Source organism: Nematolebias whitei, chromosome 8, assembly GCF_014905685.2.
Source record: "Nematolebias whitei isolate Nwh7 chromosome 8, NemWhi1, whole genome shotgun sequence".
Classification (NCBI taxonomy): Eukaryota; Metazoa; Chordata; class Actinopteri; order Cyprinodontiformes; family Rivulidae; genus Nematolebias; species Nematolebias whitei.
In genome coordinates this window covers 19,944,863-19,960,888 of record NC_056505.1, presented here as the reverse complement: position 1 = coordinate 19,960,888, position 16,026 = coordinate 19,944,863, and positions in this window count along the sequence as shown.

Here is a 16,026-nt window from a genome sequence, read left to right as displayed (position 1 = left end):
GGATGGGATGGGATGAGATGGGATGAATTGGATGGAATGGGAAGGGATGGGATGGGAAGGGATGGGATGGGCTGGGCTGGGTTGGGATGGGATGGGATGGGATGGGAAGGGATGGGCTGGGCTGGGCTGGGTTGGGATGGGATGGGATGGGAAGGGAAGGGAAGGGAAGGGATGGGATGGGATGGGATGGGATGAGATGAGATGGGATGGGATGAGATGAGATGGGATGGAATGGAATGGAATGGATGGGATGGTATTAAAAATCATGTTTCTTTTAGAATTCCTTCAAATAAACCTAATAATAAACTTCTTTAAATCAGCACTACTTGCAGCTGCAAACGATGCATCTTAATATGAATGGTCATTTATAATATTACATGCGCAACTGACATTTTCTTTGATACTTTAGTTGCATTTTGCAAAGGATAATTTTTAGTCCAACATTGAAATTGGGCTTTTCTTTTAACTTTGAGTATATAGGGCTGCTGTCAGTGTGAAAGTAAAATCTCTGAGTACTTCTTCCATCACTAATGCTGCTCCAACTAAACAAACAATAACAGTGAAGACATAAAATGCCACAGAAAGAGGCAACGTTTTTGAGCTACATGAGTCGGTCCAATCCCACCCACACTCGGCTCTCTGCAAATATAAGTTATCTTAATGGATAGCGGCTGTTTGAAGAAGAAATTCAGCCCAGAATCCTCCCATCGAGTATTAATCTCTCTCTCATTCTCTTTTTTTTTTACTCATCATTCCTACATCCTTCGCCTTGTTCCAGTTTCCTCCCCTGTGAACAGAACCTGGCCTTCAGCGAGTTTTTGGTTTCAGCTGTGTGTCCAGTATTATTTGATTTGAGTTATGTGCTCAGAGGACAATCAATATTGTTGTTGGAAGAGAGCGATTACAATTTATTAGTGAGAGCTTGAACCCTCACCCTCAAAGCTGCAGCAGACCTCAGTTTGGGCTGGTAATGTAGTGTAAAAGGGCACATCTGAGCATGTCCAAAATATTTTTTCTCTCTCTCTTGTTTTCACTGATTCCTAACTTTTTTTTGGCACTATCAGGAAAATTTATCAAAAATAAAATCATCAGTACTGCAATGCATCATAAAAGAAAGTTATGAAGGTTTTTATGTTTCTTGACTCTGACAGGGAAACATGTTCCAAAATCTTCAGCTTTTAGTTTGCTGCCTTTTTGAGCGTTATGGGCGTCAAATCATGGAAAATAAGTTTTATGACAGGGCTATTCAAATGGCGGCCCATGGGCCATTTCCGGGCTGCGGGTGACTTCAATCTGGCCCATTTCATTTAAAAAAATAATTGGGGGGGGGGGGGGGGGGGGTTTGGGGTTTGTGTGTTGGGTTCTGTTTATTGCATTTATGATTCAATGCAATAAAATAAATTGAAAAGGCAACAGAGCATTGTGCAACTTGGTTTATTTGTATAATGACTGGATGTCCAGCCCCTGAGCTGTTGGCTTTCAGAAACTGTGCCCCCCTGAGCAGTTTAGTTGAATAGCCCTGTTTTATGACATGGGTCATTTTAAAGGAGCGGTTTCAGAGTAGTGTCAATCGAAACCACACAGGAATCAGAGGTTTACTGTCCATGGTTTGGCTTTGGCAGTGTAACTAGCTGCTGTCAAACATTTCACTCTGGCTTACATGACAGATTTTCAATAAAGTGATGCCTGAGGTTCCAGAAACCACAGCCCTAATTCAGAGGCTGTCCACATCCATTGCCAGCTTTGTGCATTTTCTGGGGGTTCTTGACCTTGTTTGTTGACTTTCTTCTCATCATTCCTTATTTAGATGACACCAGATGCCTCGTGCACACACATTCACATGCATGCATCCACACATTTTAAAACACTGACACCTTTGCACAGCCACCCTCCCGCCTCCCAAAAAACCCGTTGAGTCAACTTTTCACCCCCTTTCTCTTAGTTCGGACACACACAGCTGCAAATGCTGAAATTAAAGCAAGACATTGACGCATATATTAGCATGCATTAGCCGCTTCCCTCTGCCCACTTAACATGCAAATCTCCCAGCCCCGTCGCCTCGCACCTTCTGCCACACATTCATTTGCTGAATTATAATTAGACTAATCTTGCATAATTAATAAGAAGTTGAGGACCCTCTGTTTTTTTTATCCCCCTCCTCTATTGTGGTTGCAAAAGTTTAATATTGCTCTTGTTTGTTTTTGTTTTGCTGAAGCAACACACCCACACGCCTTCCCGTTCATGCAGAGATGAGTAGAACATGCAAAGAACTGGAGGTAATCCTCGTGTCACGGGGAAATTGCAAAGAAAGGCTACTTTCAAAGAACTCCTCTAAAGCAAGAGTGTTTGTGTTTAATCTGTTAATGCTTTACGTTTGCAGATTATTTTGCTCCATTTTGCAGGTGATTCTCTGTTATTCAATTTTTGTTTATTTTGGACCGATGGGAAGTAACAATCAATAACAACACTGTTATGATAAGTAGCTCTTGTTGAAGTCTGTAACTACTTCAAACTTAAATGCATAATTTTAGTTGAAAAAGGACTAGATCAAATTTAAATTAAAGATGATTTCAGTATTTTTTTTGTTGCTCACAAAGTTAAGAAATGTTCATGTGAGTTGCACGTTGTCAGCAATGCAACCATCTGCAACATCTTCTGCCCACTGACACATCGAAAACAATAGATTGGATCTTTGATTTTATGTACAAGTTGTGAACAATTAATATCTTACCTGTTGTTAATTCAAAAACATTGAAAAAAAAATCTACTGGACTTTTATTCTGTAGTTGAAGATGTTTGGTTCCCATCCCAGCAGCTTTATTTAACTACAGAAAATAAATCATTGTTTTTGTGTGTGTGTTTGTTTGTTTGTTTGTTTTTTGTTATTCAGCATGTCTTGAATGATTGAGAATCTTCAACAGTATCTTACCTGCTGTGGATAACTTTCTGAATAATTTCAGTTTGGAGAAATGGAGTCTGATTCTGACTGGAGCGCGCAGGACCACAATCAAAATAGATTGCTGCTGTCGTAAAACAACTCCAATTTAAATAAAACCAGTCATAAATGTTTGTGTGAAAGCTTTTTTATAAACCTTTCCACTGCTTTTAATTTTTTTCCCTTTATGTTGTTATTCTGGCATGAAAGTTATGATTTTCTTGCATGAAGTGCTACTGCTTACTGCTGACGCTGCCTCATTTTGCTCTTCAGCTTGGTCAGAATTAAACTACTTCTCCAAACGAGATCTATCTACAGCGGGGAAAATATTATTTGTTCATAACTTTTCACAAAACCTCACTTGAAAAAGCCTGAATTAGCCATTTAAAGCAGAAAACACAAACAAATCATAATTAAATCTTGAACTTGGAAAGTGAATATTTTTATTCTGTCCTCATCTTTGCATTTTTATCTAAACCCCCCTTTTGTCTGCATCTGAATCACTTCCTAAGTTCTCCCAGCTCAGTGTGACAACTTGCCCAACTAAAGCAATGACAGAACAGAGGTTGGCAGTTTTTTATTTATTTACAGCTTTCTTTCTCAGTGTCACATTTCTCTGTCCATTAGGGCATCTGTTACACGTAGGTCTAAATCCCTCTGCTTTACATATGGCCTCAATCATGCAGTGCATCAACTAAGCTTAACAAAACTGTTCATAGGCGCTCATCAGCACTAATCACTGTTGACATAAACTGCTTTTTCACACAGTCATAAAACACATCGCCCTGCATGCTCGCTGTAAATGCAGGTTTACTGGTGGCAGCAGCTCAGCTAGAAAACTTTCCAAAAGGAAATCATTTTCCTCTTCTATGACTGGTTTGGGGCTTCCAGTTTTGATTTAGTTCAACAAATATTGCAAATAGACACTTTAATATGAAATTATAGGGAACAAAGTGCAAAAAAAAAAAAAAAAGAACAAGGAAGTGGAAATGTTGGTTTGCCAAAAAAGGGAGAATACATATAACGCCTGATCTATGTCATCATTTATAAAAAATGAGGGTGCAGGAAATATAGAGACTACAAGAGAGAGAGATGAAGAAGGGAAGAGGCAAAGACAGAGGAAGGGAGGGAGATTGTTGACGTCCTGTATGCAAGGCCATCACTCATCAGACATCCCCTCCATCACCCCCCCACTCACCGCCACCCTGAAAAAACAAAACAGTGTCCTGACATCGTGGTGGAGGGGAGCTGGAGGGAGGAAAATTAGGAAACCAGATGTGAAGCATTAAAACATACTGACATGCTGAGGGCCTTCCTCTGCCACACTCACACACTGAGAGCACTAACTCATACAGCAGGCCCAGATACATGCATGTGTGTGTGTGTCACACAAAGACTGCTAACCACACACACACACACACATGCATGGGTTCATAGGGGAAAATACTCAGAGACAGGCAACCATGTGTGCACAATCAGTCATGCAAAATTACATATTCAAAAAATTTTAAAAATCAAAAACTAATGCCTCACAGTCATCAGCCCAAATACATGATGATTTTTTTTAAATAAAAACAAGCATAATGAGCACAAACATGTATCTAAGGGTGAAGATGTGGATAAAGCCGTGCTGACCCCAGAATGTTTCACACCAAGACGCACATCTACAGATGGCTCATCGTGCGTTCCCGTATGGATATCCATCCAATTAGTACATGCACTCTGGTCGAGGAGTGACTTTGGGTGATTTGTTTACCTTCCTGTGAAGATTTTTGCTTTGGGGGAAGGAGTGATTGTGTCTGTGTGTTGATGGGGTGGGGGCTGGAGTGGCAGTAGGTAATAAATACTCCCGGACCAGGGTCCCCTGGCAGACAGAGAGCTAGACTGGTCACCAGGGTTAACACCCGGGGCACATGACCTCTGACACTGCTAATGGGGCACAGAAAACCCTCCACGAACTGATACCCCCTCTGTTGCATACCACCACAGGACCTTTCACACCGCTCCCTCCAGCCAGCCAGCTCCCCTCCTCCTCCTCCAAAAACATCCAGAGACTTCTGCTTCAGTTTGCTTCTGACCAGCAAACGGCACAAAGACGAGCTTCTGTTCTGTTGTGTCTTTAAACATTTATCTATAGCAGCATTAGATTAGATTAGAGTAGATTTAGATTACATGAGATTAGATTAGATTACATTAGATTCAGATAAAATGAGATTAGATTAGATTTTAATGTCTTATTGAGCAATTTTCATAACAAAGTTTTGCTCAATAGATTTATTATTCCTGCCCATTTTAAACAAAACACTTAAATAAAGGCAACATGCATTACTTGAAGGAATGCATGTTGCCTTTTCCTGCCAGAGGTTTAAACTAACATCATCTTATCTTAGGAAGCTTTTTTTTGGTTAAGCCTTGAAACTAACATTACACAAGATCTCACACTCATCAAGTTCCATGTGAAATTTTAGCTTTTGGCGGGGGTGGGGTGGCTGAGCTTGATTAGCTGTGGCAGGCCTCTTGAATTGGATTGATTCCAAAAGTTGTTCTTTTTCAGATCTATATCTAGCGATAGGTTTCTGAGGCGGCACGGTGGCGCAGTTGGTAGAGTTGTAAACTCTCAGCAAGACGGCCTCTCTGAGTGGCGTTTGCATGTTCTCTCTGTGCATACGTGAGTTTTCTCCAGGTACACTGGTTTCCTCCCACAGTGCAAAAACATGCATGCTAGACTGATTGGTAACTCTAAATTGTCACTAGGTGAAAGTGAGAGAGTGAATGGTTGTTTGCTTGTTTGTCTCTATGTCCTTGTGATGGACTGGAGACCTGTGCAGAGTGTCCCCCAACTTTCACACAGTGACTGCTGGATATGGGCACTAGTGACCCCTGTGGCACAAAAAAGGAAGAAGCGAGTAAAGATAAGGGATGGATGGATAAATTTCTAAAAGTTTCAATAAAATCATCATCATTGGTTCCCTTAGTTGTGCTGCTATAAGCTTAAACTGCTGGAGGACAAACTGATCACATCTTTTCACTATACTTCTGTCTTAACTTACTCTGCTCAACCTGTTTTGTATTTGTAATTATTTTTTATATCCTTGACATGTGTTTTTGTCTTTCAGGTACACCTGCACCTACATCCTGACCTGCCATTCTGTGTTCGTCTCTCCTCCCTGTCCTCGCAAACCCAGCCTGTCAAAGCAGATTCCCACTTGTCCTGAGCCTGGTTCTGTTGGAGGTTTCTTTATTTTAAAAGGGAGTTTTTCCTTTCCACTGTTGCCACTGTGCTTGCTCAGGATGAGAGACTGTGACAAAGTCAAGATTCAACTTGTCTGCTGGCCTCCTTAGATAGAAAACTTTACTAACTGGCTTTTATGTAAGTGAATGTTCCTGTTCAGTGCCCTGAGACAATTTTGTTGTGAATTGGTGCTATATAAATAAATTGAACTGAATTGAATTGAAATATTTTGCTAACAGACAGTTAATGCCTCAGTTAATAGCACTCCAACTATGTGTTGTGGATGACTCTCAGCTACTACTACATCAAACTTTAGCTCAGTATAAAACTTTGCAGTACATATAGCCATTTTAGTGTTTAATATGTTCAGTTAGCTGTGGCAGCCATAATGAATTTTGTTAACTTAAAAAGTTTAAATGTAACAGCTGTTCTTCTATTGATCACTTTCCGAGAGTGTCATTAAAATCTATACTCTGTTCATGGGATATTTTGCTAACAGAAATGTTCACAGATCCTTTTCAGCAATGGGCAATAACAATATTATGTTTAGGCAGGCAGATTTTTTTGTTGGCATATATTTTCACTACGCCAACAATGATTCAGTCACATCATCTGTGGAAGCAGCAAAACTAATATGACGAAAAAACACTTTGGCATTTTGATTTGAAGTAAAATAATCTGTAAGAAAAAAAATCATATCCAGGTACAGTTTCACACAGTGTGCACATAAGCTAATAAAGTTGCCCATTAGACTGGTTACGTCCCAGACTGGTTTCACCCCTGCAACCTCTGTCCTGACCCAGTCTGCCTCTAAACTTGAGAACTGTGACAAAACCAAACACTTGAACCAGCCGTGCTGATTTATAAAGCTCGGCTCAGCTGTAAAACTTTCAGGCATACCACAACAAAAACTGACCGTGGCACGGTGAAGCCGAGAGGAAAAGCCAGCTGATGGGGAGAGAGTCCACCAGAGGCACGTCAACATTTCAGCATTTCTCATGGGTGCGAAAAAGTCTTAGACTGCACAACCTTTTGCCTGCTTCTAAATGTGCATTTCAACTGTTTCAAATGAGTTAATGTTTCAGTCTGCAGAGATAAGCCTGAAGCGTGGACGGCAAACAGAGCTCGGCCACATGGGACAGCATTCACTCTGCCAAATAGATGACTATAGGCAGATATTCAGAGTCTAGAAAACATGAATTCACAACCAGGACGGGGAATAGAAGTCCCATCAGTGGCCTGACCTCTCCCAGCATGCTCGGTGTATCCTGAGGGACGAAGATTCAAAATACATTCTCATAACTGTCACGTGGAGATGCATGTAACAAACGGATAGTTTCCAAACACACCAAAAGGTTGTCTGCCTTATAAAAGCTCTAATGTTACCTTTTCGATACCCTTTCAATCAGTCTGCCTCTAATCAGAGTTAGCGCTAACATGTGTGCATCAAACCCCCGACCCAAACCTTGTTTCTAAAAGAAGAACAATGAATCTGCAATGGATGGCACCAAGAGGAAGAGGAGAAGCAAAAACAGAAGGAGAAGAGATGTCTTCTTAATTAGCCAGTAATGATAAGATCTGACAAACAACATCTGTTTCCAGAAAGAGGGAGGAGGAGAAGGAGGGGTGAAAGAGGGAGAGTGAAGGGGAGGTTTGAGAGGGAGGTATAGGAAAGAGGACAAGAGCGAAAGGAGCTGCTGAGAAACCCGTGAAGCCTACAGACAGCAGGGACCTGCTTGTAAGAAAGTAAATGGAGAGTGGAGGGGATGTGTGCGAGGGGAGGGAACGCTTTGTAGCGTGACACAATGGAGGAATCGGAGGATGAGAAGTTTAACAGAAGTGAGAGAAAGACAGACAGGGGAGAGAAATCTGACAAGGTTGAGGGAGTCGAAGAGCCTGGACGAATATGACAGACAGAGGGAGGAAAACAGATCAGACCGAGAGAAAACGAGGAATATAGACAGAGAAGGTGAGCTGGATAATGGTGCTGAAGGAAGAGGAGAGAGGAGGAACGTGTGAAAAGATGGGAATGGAATCATTCAGACATCCAGGGCGCTGTAATTTACTGTCCGTGGCTAATACACAGCAAATGTGTGGGAGCCAAGGACTGAAGGAGAGCTGGGTGGTTGGGGAGCTCATGGGAGGACACACACACACACACACACACTTTATTGGGGCTCTCAGCAGGCCTGCTGGGAGGCTGTCAGCAGTCACATCACCTCCTGCCCTGAGTCCTGACAGATTCATCAAGACTTTAACACACACACACACAGTCACACGTTCTTACAGCCAAAGGATTTTAATTAAATTACTCTTGTAAACTTTTTGTCACTGTTTCCCTTTGTGTCATATTTTCACCCATAATTAAAAATAAAATAAAACATCAGAGAATTGATTACAGAAAGTTACAGGTTGGAATCATGAGAGAAATGTATTTCTCATTTGCAAAAGAAACACATTTTAATGTCAGGGGAGAAAATTATATGTTAAGAAATCACAAACTCTGCCTTTATTGTTTTGTCCAGCAAAAACAATTAAAAAATATGGAAAGTCAGAGCCCATAAGTAGTTTTACCACCTAAGTTGTAACAAACGTGTTGAAACTGTCTTTTGTTGTTATTTTCCCAAGTATCAAAATTGAGCAACAACTGATTGCAACAAGTTTCTGCATTATGGCTAAGGCTGTGTTTAAAAGGTTGGGATTATTAAATAACAGTTATGGGATTATGGGATTATTTGGTAACAATGGTTTCATTAAAATATTTTTTTTTTTTTTTTTTTTTTTTAACCTAGCGATACTGTTTGCCATTTGAGTGGTCTTAACGGCTCTGGTAATTTTGTTTTTTTACAGAAACAGTATGAAATTTAGCTAGTAAGTAAACAATTCTGTGCACTTTTTGACAACATTAAAGTACATATAAATATGTGTTAGTTGGTTATTTTATAGCAATCAAAAATCAAATACAACATGGTCACTGTTAAGTTTGTATTTTCATTTTTTTTTATTTATCAACTGTTCCCCCTTCACATCTGTCTGTGCTTTAATAGATGATAAAAGGGGCAGTGAAGTTTGTGACTTTAGATCACACGGAGTTGATTTAATTCTAGTGTGAGATTTTTTTTTTTTCTAAAAAGTCATGTTTTTTTTAGAGTTATAAGGTTTCAGCCTGCCTGTAATAAAATTGTATTTAGCCAAATCCAAACAGTGATAATAAAGAATAGCTTTATAACAATAAATCAGTGACTTAAAGATGCACAAAAAAGATTTGTCAGAGAAATGAAGCACAAAAAATTCTTGCTATAACTATTTAAAAGTTGTAAAAGTTCCTTTCTTAAAAGTTTCATGCTTTAAAATCCCTTAAAAAATAACTTTAAGTGACCTAAATTAACCTTGCAGGCTATATAATAAAGCATCATTAAAGGCAACACAAACATGGATTTTTTTTAACCATATCCATACTACCTGATGGGGAATCTTTAATTAAATTTTATTTAAGTAATACAACACATGTGCAAATGTTAGTGTTAAAAAAGAAGCTTTCAAAACTGAAAAAGAAGGGGATTTTAGAGAAATCTAACCCCTGAAAAAAACAGTTTTTCCACATCCCAGAAAAAACAAACATAAAAACAAGAAGACTTGCTGGGTCGGGCCGGCACCAGGGGGCATTGTTAAATCATTAGTGAAATTTCAGACCTTAAGGAGTTTGACCAAAGCCAGTGACAAACATGATGAGTGCAGCTCATCCCTGAGCAGCAGCATCCAGCCAAAGAAAACATCCCTTGTTCCTAAATACCCCTGCTAACTGCCCTCTGACTCCACACCCACACAGACACAAGATCCTGACTAAACTCATTACAAGATGCTGTCTTTACAAAGTAAATGGCATCTGCAGGAATGTCACATAAAACCCCAACAAATAGGCATTACTCAATTTGCTTTTTATCTGAAGTATCAGCCTGATGTAGTCCTGAGTGTCTCTATTATCTTTTCACTGCTAAACTGAAAGTGAGTCTTACTATTGGTTAGAAAAAACAGTTTTCTCCGGTTCTCCGGAGAATACGTGCTCTAAGAAAACAAACCGGGCCTGCTCGTTGTGGCGAGGTGAAGCCACAACAGAGGAAGAGGAGCAGAGGTAACCAAACACAAACTCGACTTGTAATCACAGATTCCATTCACTTCCTGTTCGCTGGAGTCCAAGATGTGCCCAGCTCACCTGAGAACATGTATATGAAAGCAGCTTTTTACCAAAGGTCTCTGAACTTTTTTTTCCTTCAGTCCAACTCTGAGTGAGGCCCATGCCGTTTGAAGCTGTACCTGTCAGTGGATTTGATATTGGAGACATTGTTGTCTTCTCTCCCTGTCTGTCTTTGTGTCAATCTCCTGTTTGCAGTGCCCCATGGGAAGAGCCATCCCCATGCTCCTGTGCCAACTGCTCAGTGGTCCAGCCTGTGTGCCGCTTCACTGTGTGAGCCTCAGGGCCCTGTCGCCACGCTGCCTGGACCCCCCCACAACCCACCCACCCACCACTGCTGCCTGAGGGGCTTGCTGACAGGGGGTCTGGAGGGACTGGACTCAGACCTGTGACACTGGACTGAGCGGAGCAGAATGTCTGACTTTTGTCTCGGTGCATGTACGTGACAGACAGGGTGCTTCTAAATTCATATTAACATCTGCATCGTTGTGAATCAAAACTCTGCGACGTCACACTGAAACTGGACTGAATGTATTGACCAGTGTGAAACAAATATTTAAAGCCATCCAACAAGCACACCTCATGGATCTGATAACGCTCAGAAATAACTCCAAATACATCTAAGTCTCATTTTTTATTAACTCCATCTGATGCTTATAGTCTGAGAAAACTTCAAACTAATAATTTCTTGTAGAAGCAAAAGTGTCCTGTCAGTGTATTATAAAATAATTAGCTCAGTGTCACAGCTACAATGTGACAATTCTCTCCGCTTGGTCTTTAAATCAGCAGTTTCAGCAGCTGAGCCAACCTGATGCTAACAGCGGCTAAAGACAAGTCTGGCTTTGTAAGCAGCAACTTTCCAGTTTGTGTCTCGTCCTCCAACAAAATGTTCCTATAGATTGAAAATATCACTTATTTTTACATCCAAATGATTTTAACTGCTCACGGATTAATTATTTAGGATGGACAACATTTAAAGATTTTGATATACAGTAGTTGATTTTGACCCCTGCTGCTCAGTTTGTTTTTAAGTGAAACCACAAATGATTTTAAAGTTACTAACAAAGACATGCACAACTAGTCCTTCTTTTTCCATCCAGCTCCATCATCACACATTTATCTAAAACTGCAGCTTCTCCATTTCCAGTTCCTGGTTTTATCACCTCTAAACAAACACTGTGGAAACATATATAAACACAATATTTTGGATGCTGTCTTTACTTAAAGGACGTCAAACATCTTTCCATACTCTAAGAAAGTATGGGTTTTTATTTTCTTTTTCACTGATTGCTTTTTACACAATATCTTACATTTAAAAAAAAATAATAATGACACAGAAATGTAATTTCTAATATATCTCATCCAGACCTTCAGATTTTTAGCTCTTTGTTAACAATCAGGAGAAAGAAAAATCATATTTTATGAGACAAGAACAATAATCTCAGGCCATGCAAAGCAAGGCTGAGCTCTTGTGGAGTTTAACATAGCAGCTATAAGAAATACATTTTAAAGGAAGTAAGAATAGGACAATAAAGTCTCACACATAAAACTCTGACATGAGTTTATGACAACCCAACAGAACAACTTGGCTGCAGATTTTGAATATCCATCTGGGAAAGTGGAGGAATTCGACCTCTTGACATGGACCAAAAAATGTTGCTGCGTTTATTCTCTGGCTGATAGTTTAATGTTCTTTTCCCAAAGTCCTGTAGCTTCTATTTTCTTTTTGGTTGAAGTGAAAGAATGAGGAGGCCGTTGTTTTCCTCCATTAGTAGGACACGAAAAAACCTGTGTGGTCTGTTGTGAGAGCAGGTCTGTAAGAAGTGCTTGAACAGTTCCTGCAGCATCGTGGGTTTATATTTATCACAGATAGCAGAAAGGTGACGGCTGATGATAATGTTTCTGCTCATGTATCTATCTGTCATCAGAAAATCCCATGGACCTGTGCACAAATGTTAAAAACACTTGCAGAAAGTAATCATTAAATGTAAATCAAAAACTGATAAGCTTTTCAGAAATTGCAATAACTGTCAATTTGACAGATTTTCTTAACATTTAGTGTCACTGTAGCTGATACAGATTTCTAACGCATATTTTCAGAGCTAACAGACTGTGTGAGCGCTTTTTTGTTTGTTTGTTTGTTTGTTTGTTTGCTATTAACTATTTTGCATCAACTCTGTTAGGAAAATATCTCATAAATGACTGAACAGATTTTAATAAAACGTTTGGTCACTGAATGCATTTCTTCACCAGATTAACGTTTTGAGTCGATTCATTTCAAAACAGTTTTCACAACCAGCTGAACCTGCAAAACAGAAAAAAAAGCTCAAACGTATTTATTTTGTTGATATTAAGTTAAAGATTTTGAACTAGTTGTGACGCAATACATACCCGATAATTCAAGTGTTACTGCACAACACATTTGCTTTAAACTTTAGCGCTAACTGTTGGAGTTAATACTGTTTGTCCGTTAGCAAAATATCACATGACACATTCTATGCAACTTTCAGACAATAATCACTGAATGTGCTAATGTAATTCAAGATGGCTGCCACAACTAATGAGCATTAGCCAACACCTAAATGTTCATAATTCTGTCATTTTAAAGATGCTGAGCTAGAACATGATGTGGGAACAGCTGAGTCCTACAACATATACTTTGAAAATTAATATCTCACAATACTGCATGAGACTGCTGAATTTTATTTTTAAGGTTTGACCAAAACGAACGCAGCACTGTCATTTCTCAGGATAAGATGATCTGAAACTCTGGGATAAAAGATGACAGGACGTTCATTTGTTTGTTTCGAGTCAAACAGAAACCAACAGATGAAAACTTTACACACGAGAGCAAACAGGAGCATAAAGTGCCAATATTAACTAAATGTACAAAGTTTGCAGATATTCTTCATTTCCAAACAGAGTAAGGAATTTAAAAGCATGCATTGCATCAAACTTTGGAATGTTGTGATCAAGATGAAACTAAAACAATCTGGTGCAAATTGATTTAGAAGAGGGGGAAAAGAAACAGTTTGCTCACCAGCTGAAGACAACGGTGCACGCACATAACCAGAACCATGACTACAAACAGGTCAATACCACCCACAGCCTGAGATTAGAAATAATGGATTCCTGTTGGAGCCCAACATCTGGACTCAAGTCATTTTTCACTGTTTCAAACAGCAAAGTGATGAACTCAGACAGCAAAACTAAAAAAAACTTTAAAAAAAAGACTAGTCGGCTTAAACAGTTCAGGTAAAAAAAAGTGTTTTTATATAAGAATCCCGACATGCTGTGTGTGAGAGCGTCATGTGAGCTCATTCTGAGCATTGAAGAACAGTATTGACATAATCGGAAAATTCTTATTGATTATTCTTCTTTTCTCTGAGCACCGGCTTGTTAAAGAAGAAGAAAAAAAGAACCCCTCTTAGAAACACGATCAATTAGTGAGATAGTGGCTGCCATTGATCACCCGACTGCCCCTCACAAGGCCCTACGATGGATCCCTCCACACACTCCTTATGACCAACTATTGATTTCTGCTTCTTAGCCAAATTTAAAAGCACACACTGAGGACCCACACACACACTAACACACACACACACCTTCACATCAAAACCAGACCGACTTATACTACTACTGACATCTGCTTGTCTCCATTGTAAAACCTGTGGTTGACTCATAAATATTGAGACCAGATTTGGTCCAGAACCAGCAGAGTTTTTTTACAGGTCAGGGATCAGGATGGTAATAATGTTTCCATTAACAGAACTGCCCAGGTTTTTATTAAGAACACAAAAAAAGTAACAACAATATGTTTTTAAAAATAGCTAGAAAAGGCTGGTTTAATTTTTTCTTTTTAAATTTTTTTTGATTATTAGTTTTGTTTATTAACTTAATCTCAAACACTAAATCATTATTGCTCTCCAGTGAAGGCAGACATTTATGTTTTTGCTCATGTCTGTTAGCAAAATTTCTCGTGAAACATCTCTTGAATTTTTATAAAACTTTCTGGAAATAAATAATGGATATATATCTACAAGTGATTGATCTTTGGAGTCAGCCCATTTTAAGACGGCCGCCACAGCAAGCTGAACTTAGAAAACACAAATATGGTTATATTTCAGTCAGTTTTTCAAATACAAAGCTCAGATTTGATGTGGGTGTGCCTGAGAGTCTTTCACAACAGGAACTCTGAGCGTGGCATCTCGCGATATTACATGAGTTTGCACATAATGTTAGTTTCAAGGTTTTTCTACAACATTTCTCAACGTAAGATTATCTTAAAGCATTAGAATAAAAGGTGGAGGATTCATTTCTTCAAGGTACGCAAGGCCTTTAATGTGAAGTCGTTTTGAATCAGTTTCCAGCTGTAACATTTCTGTTTGTGTAAGCCACAAAATGTTTAGGCAGAAACATCACAGCAAACGGGATCTACTTGGAAAATAAGATGATAGATGACAGCAGGAGGTTGCTCCGTTAAATTCACGTTGATGAGCTCGCAGGCATCAATTTGTCCCTCTCCACTGATCAATCATCAAACCAATCAGTGAGCCCGTCACTCCATCAGTCAGAGACAAGTGGCCTTGTGCAAACAGAGAAGTCACATTGGAGCGTAGCGGTTCACCGGAGTTAAGATTATACAGATGTAAAACTATTAGACACAGCAGGCAGCGGGGCATTAGATAATGCTCTCTCATGAGCAACTTGACTCATCTCTTTGTGAGCGACCGCCTTTGCCCTCTTCATCCCTCCGTCCCACCCTCCAAACCCCCCTCCCAATGGATCAGCTGTGATCTCCTCTCTTTCTCTTTTCTCTCAAATCAGGATTAGGGAGCAGGAGGGGAGGGGGTGTAGCAGCAGAAAGCAAGAGGAGAAGGGGGAGAGAGAGAAAACTGAAACAATATGGAAAGGAGATTAGAAAAGTGGGGGGTTTGGGCTGTTTGGGGAATTGCAAACTCCCTTGTGCTTGGGTAGGTGTCCTAATGACACCACCTAATTATGGCAAAATTAGACAGGCTAAAGGAAAAGAAGAAGAGGAGCCTGAGAATTAGGAAATATGGGAGTTGAAATGGTAAGAAGTGAGTGGAAAAAGTACGAGGTGCAGATTTACAAGCAGGGGATTGAAAGACGGCAGGCCGCGAGTGTGAGAAGGAATAAAGAAGAAAAGGGGTGGAAAGCTGTGGCGACAGGAGCGAGTGGGCCCCCAGCTCGCTGCATGTTAATTGGAGAACAGGTGTTGGGGCTGGGAGCAGGAGGCTGATTATTGGAGCCACAGAAACACACACGGCTGCAAACACACACACACCCATGCGGACATGAATAATTTAAGCTCCAAGCAGTGACTGGGGGGGAAAGGTCAGAGTAAGGGTCACGCAGACTCACAGGCAATCGCTCAAACATCTATATACATACATAAATAAAGACACAACACAAACACTAAAAACATACATCTGTGTGTGTGTGTGTGTGTACACAAACAGCCACAAACATGCTGCAACATGCACGCTTATTGTGTTCTGCCAATCAATTTACTTTCCCATTTCTTTAGCAGAAACAAAACAGAAAGTGGCCAAGAATGAAAGGGCACAAGGGCTACGCTGAAAATCCACGAGCTTATCAGAAATTAACTGCCTGCTAATTGGCTGCTCCCTCTGGACAGGATTT